This window comes from Vidua macroura, chromosome 10 (assembly GCF_024509145.1).
Source record: "Vidua macroura isolate BioBank_ID:100142 chromosome 10, ASM2450914v1, whole genome shotgun sequence".
Classification (NCBI taxonomy): Eukaryota; Metazoa; Chordata; class Aves; order Passeriformes; family Viduidae; genus Vidua; species Vidua macroura.
In genome coordinates this window covers 15,199,892-15,207,117 of record NC_071580.1, presented here as the reverse complement: position 1 = coordinate 15,207,117, position 7,226 = coordinate 15,199,892, and the positions used below count along the sequence as shown (strand labels likewise).

The following is a 7,226-nucleotide window of genomic DNA, read 5'->3' as shown; positions in this document are numbered from 1 at the left end:
TCTGCAATTGCTCAGAAACCATCTAGATTTACTTATACATATGGTAAACAATGGTTACCCAAGGAAATCTTTCAGTGGAATATTTTTAGAGCTAACACATTAATCTTCACAGTTCTGTTCTTGTGCTGGATATCATCTTGCGGTATTTGCAGGTAGAGAGATAAAAAGCTGAGAGAAGTCACTGACATGGTGGGGGGGATTTTACTCTCTAAACAGGTATATTGTATGGTTTGTTTTACCTCACCTGATGGTTTAGCCTTCTGGGAAGGTAACTCAGGTTACAGTAAACTGCAGCATGGTTCTCTCATTCTCCTTCTGGAGACAGAGTGACAATGAAAATTTTGCTTATTAGGCATTTTTTTTTAAAAAGATCAGATTGGCAGTTTTTGATGCTTTTCTCTTTGCATATTTTCATTACACATGCAAAATATTTTGTTGTATTTTTAAGTTTTCCAGATGATAACCCTTTTTTGACATTTACAAAAATGTATTTCCCACAATTACTCTTGCAGTCTCTGCAGAGGGTGATACCAATTTAACGTATGCGGTTGAACAACATACGTGCTATTAATCTCAGAGGGTAATAGAAAGACATTAAGTAGGTGATGTGAAATTTTTAATTATCATTATTATTATTATTATTATAATCTTTGCAGCTATGGTTTTATATCTCAATTTTTTTTTTTCTTCAAGACGACAGCACTTTAGTATCTGCATTGACCTCCATGATGTCAGAATGTCATTGTGCAAACGTAGCTAAGAAAAGCTGCTGAGAAAAAAAAAAACAAAGGAGCTTTGCGTCTTCCAATAACATGAGATGTGCATATACAGTACGTAGCATTTTGGAATTTATACTGTGCTAGTGAATTGTTGCTTTCAGTTTGATTAGACAATCATTGTTTCGTTTTCCTTGCTTTGACAGTGAGTATGCTTGCACGCTGCTTAAGTCTTCTTAGTGTTATCTAGGTCAGTGTACTTAGGATAGCTTTTATGTTCTGTAAGTCTGACAGATACCATGCTTGACAGAGATCAGCAGCAAATTTTGTTTTATTTGTTATATCTGAGGATAGAAAAATATCTTAAAACGAATCAGAATTGTATACCACATAGCACCTACTGTTTCTGCATTGCAGATATATTTAGCTCTAACACTGCTTGTGGTTAACAGGGTGTAGCGTAGACACAGACAGCTGATCATGCAGTCAGACCCGGTGCTCGTGTGGTTTGTCAATACTGCTCAGGATTTTGATGGACTGTTAAAGAGAGAAAACAGAAAGGAGAGAAAAAGGAATGTTTTATTTGTCTGAACATTAGATCTTTAGCTATATTATTTTTGCTATCATTGGCTTTTAATTTTATTTTTTAATACTGGAACTTAAAAACTAAGAAAGCACAGCAAATGCATTCAGGATAAAATATGTGCGACGTGAAATCTTTCTGCATCAAGAGGATGTTGCTGTAGTGGATGCAGCGTTTCTCCAATAAGCAAGAAGACTGTTTTGTTTTCCTCGGCAGGCGACTCAGCCATTGCACAAACAGATTTTGATAAGAGTTTGAAATGCCTACTACTGTATCGTTGTAGAATTTGGAGTTTGCTAACAGTGTTAGTGACTGGAGCTCATCTTGCATCACCAGTTGATGACAATTTTCTTTGTTCCCTCCCACCCAGTTGAACCAAGACTCTGTAGCTGATACGCAATGTCACTTACAACATTAATCAGATACTGCATTTAAGGTGAGCTGTCCCCTGCCTCCTCCCTTACCAGAGCTGTGCTGCAGTATGTATCTTACTCCTGCAAGCCTAAAATGGCAGGCAGGATTAACGTTGCTTGTGCTGTGTGCATGCTGTGTATTGAATTCATTATACTGTGCCTAGTATCTCAAATGTGAGTATGTAAATGGTCTGTGTGCCATGTCATGCAGTAGTGAAGACTGGTTTGTGCTTCATTACAGGCTTAGATATTTGAGCATCACCTTAAGAATTCTTTTTTCATTTGCAATGTGGTGAGCTGTTAGCTTGTCATCACATTCAAACTACATTATTAGCCCTTGGAAAAGGAAAAAAAAAGCAAACTGTGCTTCCAGATGGTGTCACCCTTTTTCTTCTTGCATTTACTGTAGTTTAAATAATGTATATTGTATTGTTAATTAATGTGAATATCGAATTAAAGCACTTGAAACTTACATATTTATTATGCAGGTAGGAGGCACGTCAAATCTATTTTTAACTCTTACGCAGTCCCCGTTGTGCAATGGGCTTTGGTTGTCGAGTTTATATTTTCAGCTGTGATATCAATAGGTTGATTTTCAGTAAATGTGACAAGTGGCCTTTGCAGTGGTCAGCTTCAAGCTTTGAACCCTCTGAGAAGGAGAAAAAAAAAAAAAAAAAGCCAACCTTGTTTTGCAGTTTCGGAAAACCTTGGATGAGGACTTTTTTTTCCCACTCCTGCTTTCCCTGTTGATAAACTCAGTTCTCCTGCTCACAGTCTTTTCAAGCTGCTTCCCATCTGAATTTTGACAACTGCTGCTAAAAAATTATCAAGAAGACCACGAACAGAACTTATCTCCATCGCTTTACATAAAAATGGCTGGTGCATTGCCATGTTAACACTGCTCTAAGTGGTACATGCAGGTAGGTTGAGATTTGCATGTTTTACTGTTTTCTTGGTCAGTGTTGCAAGAACATGAAATGGGCTTTGGAATGTAGCTTTCAGTTTTAAAATATACTAAACTGTTAATGAAACAACCTATATTAAATTGTTGGCTTCACATGTTGGCATGGCAATTACTCTTATCTGGTTTTTTTAAATCTGTTGTGAAAGTGGAGCAATCATGTCTGTTAAAATAATCATATGTACAAAGGGCGTGGCAACGCTTATGCAACAAAAGAATTTTTGAAAACCTTATTGATTCCATTACATTTTAAAGCTGACTATAAGCATTACTAAACTTGCAGCTAAAAGGTAGAAATAAAAATTGAGGAAGATTAGAAAAAAGAAAAATATTTAAATTCTGTCATAAGCGGTTTTGTGTTTTGTGCGAAATATTAAATAAAGAATATTATACTTTAATGCTTATATTTTCAGTATTGGCTACAAACATAAAACTGCAGTATTTCTTGTTATTTAAAGGTAGGAGAACTTTAAAGAGAGAGATTGATATAGATGGCCCTGTCAGCTTAAACTGAGTATCAATTCACTGAAATGTGTTTTACTTCAAACACAAAAAAAATTATTAAATAAAAACTTAACAGCCTTAAGTATAAAAACTTGAATTTGAGCATAAAGAATAGCAATCATTATGAGTACTGTATTACTTACACCAACTCATAATATATTTCTTTCAGATTAATACTGGGCCAGAACCAGTTTCCTTGGCAACCAAATCCTTTAAAAAGGTTCAGTGGTAGAGATGTAGAAAGATGTTATTCTCTTTAGTAGCAATATCACAATGCAAATGGAAATGTCGCAGTTGTTTCCTCTTAGTTCTAACTGAGAATGGGATCTCACTTTGTGTTTCCATGCGGCTATCAGTTCTTAAATGATGCCATGTTTATAAAGCTGTACACACAAAAACCTGTTTTATTTCTGGTTTGCATTGGTTGTTCCCAGAAACGTACCCTGGTTTCTTTTTTAATTTAGTTCAGTTTTGCATATAGGTCAAGGTTTGTACTGTGTGTACTATGTAAAGTAATAGTTTTATTATCATCACAAGTATAAAAATATGACTGAAACATTTAGCAGCTGACAAATGTAGAGAATCAGAAGCTTTAAACCTTCTTTCAACTTTGCTGAATTCAGCCACAGTAATGCTAATAAACGTTTCTTTAAATAGTGGAGCCAGTCTGAAGTTCAGGTAAAGAACTGTGTTTAAGAATACTGCAAAAGAACTCCTGTCAGACCTTAAACAAGCCTTTAGAGAATAAGCTCACTTGTGGTCTGCGGTAATTTGCAGACCTTGTAGATTTTGCAAAATTTAAGTATTATAATTCTTTATTTCTCTTTTTAGCTAGTATTTTTTACCATGCCAGTAAAGTTAAAGCACAGGTAACTGCCTATACAGACCAGATGTTACCAAATGTCTCCACTGAGCTTATAACGTAGTGTATCTCCTCGTCGATGCCCTTTGTACGTGACTTGAGAAATTCTCACTACTGCAATGAGACTTTTGCAGCAGGGAAGCCATTTTCCTTTCATGTCCTTGACTTTAAAATGACTGAGTATATTCTGTGTGGAAGAAGACTCAGCACTGCAAGTGAACACAGAGGAGGTATTTAGAAGCACAGCCAATTATCAATAATAGCCTTGACAGTATGAGTAATATTAAACTAATTCTCATTTACTTCTAAATATACCAGTTCAGTGCATTCCAAATGAGCAGAGTATAACTGTTCAGGAATATGACTCATCATGTGTCATAATAGGCAAATCCTTAATGATGACAATAAAACCATTAGATTCATAATTATAAGAATAATTTAATGCACTCCAGTATTCCTCTGTTCCACCTAAAGAAACAGAACTGGAAATGTAACAGACAGCACCTCTCAAGTGACGTATTAAAGCCTGCATTTTTGTAATTTGATTTATCTCCAGTAGCTTGCTTCTGCTGATTATTTTCCTGTCTAAAATGTTAATATGGAGGGCACCATTAAATGTAGCAAGAAAGTAAATTTCTTTGTTTATTTCTTGTGTGGTTATTTTTAAAGGAAATGCTGAGCAAATGATATGTCTAATCTATTTATTGCCTCTGATACTTATCTTTAGAAAAGAGAGGCACTTAGCAATAAACTGTTTTTATTGTATCTTTGTGTTTAAACATACCCACTCAAGGCATTTTTAAAAAGTAGCTCCATTACATGAGCACGTTTCCCTATGGTTGTTTTAAATCCATTTGCAGATTTGCTCTTTGTTAAGGGGTGCAAGTCCTCTTGTAATAAATATGACTCAAGTGCTTTCATGAATCTGGAAAAACTCATTGGCAGCCACGAACAGTAATTTCTTCTAGCGAAAGAAACGGAGTTCTTTTTCAAGAGGAGTCCAGTAATTAGCAAGCTGTTTCCAGTTCTGACTGTTATACGTGGGTTGCTGTATGTATTTCAGTGGCACTTACATCCAGCTAATGCAGAGTGTCAGAATGTTGTAGACAGAGGTGCCATTAAAAAACCTTTTGTAAACTTCATCCATTTTATTCTTTTGCTAAGGGGGCTAACCAGGGCATGGAGGAGCAGGTGCAGTTTTTCCCACCTCCAGCACAGCCTGCAAATGCTATTGTCAGGGGGGCCTGTTAGGGTTTTCGGGTTTATTTTGTTGAGGGTTGGGGGAGGGGGTGTTTAGTTTTATCATAAAAGTCAAATTGTTGATACTGAACCACCCTTTTTATAAATGGAATTTGTTCCTTTATCCATGCAAATTCCATTTCTGCCTAACAGAAAATCTAAACAAAGCATGAGTAAAAATGAAATCAAACCAAAAAATTATTCACTTGGACACTGTCCTACTTGTTTTTCAATGGTCTTTCTAATCACGGTTACTTCTGCCTCTAAACTTCATTTTGATTTGAAAATGCAGATCTCTCAGTGGGAAACTACCTGTGTTCAGATAATATTTGTCAGACTATTAAACAGATTCTAGTAGTAATGAATAGGTACCAATTAACCCTTTTGAGGTATCTAGTGTCTGTTGTGCTTTATCACATAAATTGCTTCACTAAGTATTAAAAGGGCTTTATTATGCATAATATTGTATTTGAATTCCAGTATTATCAAATTTGGGAAATCTTTAGCTTTGGTACGATTTTTAACTGTTGGATTCCTCCAAACATGATGTTTAAGCTTCCCATTTATCATATTTTGGTCATTTATGAATATGCCTTTATTGGAATTTAAGGTAATAATAATGACCTACTACATTTTTTTTTCATTCTGGCCTTTGTTAAGGGCAGATGTGAGTTACAGATTTCTTATTCAAATTAACATATACTAAAAATGTACAAGGCTGAACCAACAACAACAACAAAAAAAAATTAGCTCACCTTCTTACCTTTTCAAGCCAAAGTAATGGATCCTGTATTTCCTGTACAATGGTATTGCTAAGAGCATATGGTGTATTTGCAAATGGAGGATGGAGCTATGTATTTTTAATTGCTGCTCCATACTTGCTGCTGTATGAATGCCTATCAGCTGAGTCATAAGGCCTTATCTGCATGATTTTGCAATTTCTCTATGGAACAATTTCATTTTTTCAGTATCTTTGAAACAAAACCCTGTTCCGCATAATTTTTATACTGTTACAGGAAAACCTTTTTAGTATGTTTGATACATAATAATAAAATCAGGATGTTTGACAGTGATGAATAATCATTTAACTAGAGAAATACAGGAAGTGTATTCCAGAGAACAAGAGCTGCCTAGAAATGTCATTAACACAAATACTGTGGTGATATCTGTGACAAGAGAGATCAAAAGAAAAGTGGTGGAAGAGAAAGAGGAGAAAGAAAATGTCTTTCAAAATAATTACTTTAAACTTGCAAACATCCTTACATTTCTGTCTAGAACATATCATTATGTCCAGTCTGCACCACACAGGATAAACCATAATGAAACAATGCAGCAGAAGTTTGGTTAATGCTACTGATTTATTGCTGGTGTGTTCTAAAATTCCCAGATGTAGATTTGGAGCCCTACAGCACCCCAGGGAAAAATTTTGATGAATTACGCAATGTATGTGGAAATTAGTACTCATCTAATAATTCAGTCATTAAATTTGGACTTTTTCCCTTTGCAGGCCGATACACTGTAGCCACACACTTCACAAAATTACTGAGATGGTTTTGCTGAAAATACCTGTCAATACCACTTTTAAAAGACTCTAACAGAAGAACAACCTGATTTTGGGTGGGTAAGTTTATGGGGTGATCTCACATAGAAATAGAGCTAAATTATTTAACACCATCACCACTGCATTACCTGGGTATATTTTCTGTTAATTTCTAATTTATTACAATAATTTAAGATTTGTTCTCACTATGGTACCACATTGCTCTATTCTCATGTCAATATTGTTGGATTTTTCCAGTTCCTACTGCATTTCTATTGCCATAGAGATTGGACAAAAAAAATCAGACAGAATAGTTTTTGAAACAAGTTGTTACAGCCTCCAGTGATCTGACAAACCAAACATATTGGTATGCACACAAACCTCCTGAGCATGCCAGAATGTTAGCTC

The 7,226-nt window shown here is 35.3% G+C and overlaps 1 long non-coding RNA gene across 1 annotated transcript; it reads left to right on the top strand.

Annotated features, from left to right (window-relative positions):
- The first annotated feature begins 657 nt into the window (after nucleotides 1-657).
- LOC128812132 (uncharacterized) lies at nucleotides 658-6,997 on the top strand. The gene is made up of 4 exons (XR_008438609.1): nucleotides 658-830; nucleotides 1,670-1,735; nucleotides 2,487-2,632; nucleotides 6,786-6,997. It is a non-coding gene; the product is annotated as an uncharacterized LOC128812132 (long non-coding RNA).
- The last annotated feature ends 229 nt before the right edge of the window (nucleotides 6,998-7,226 follow it).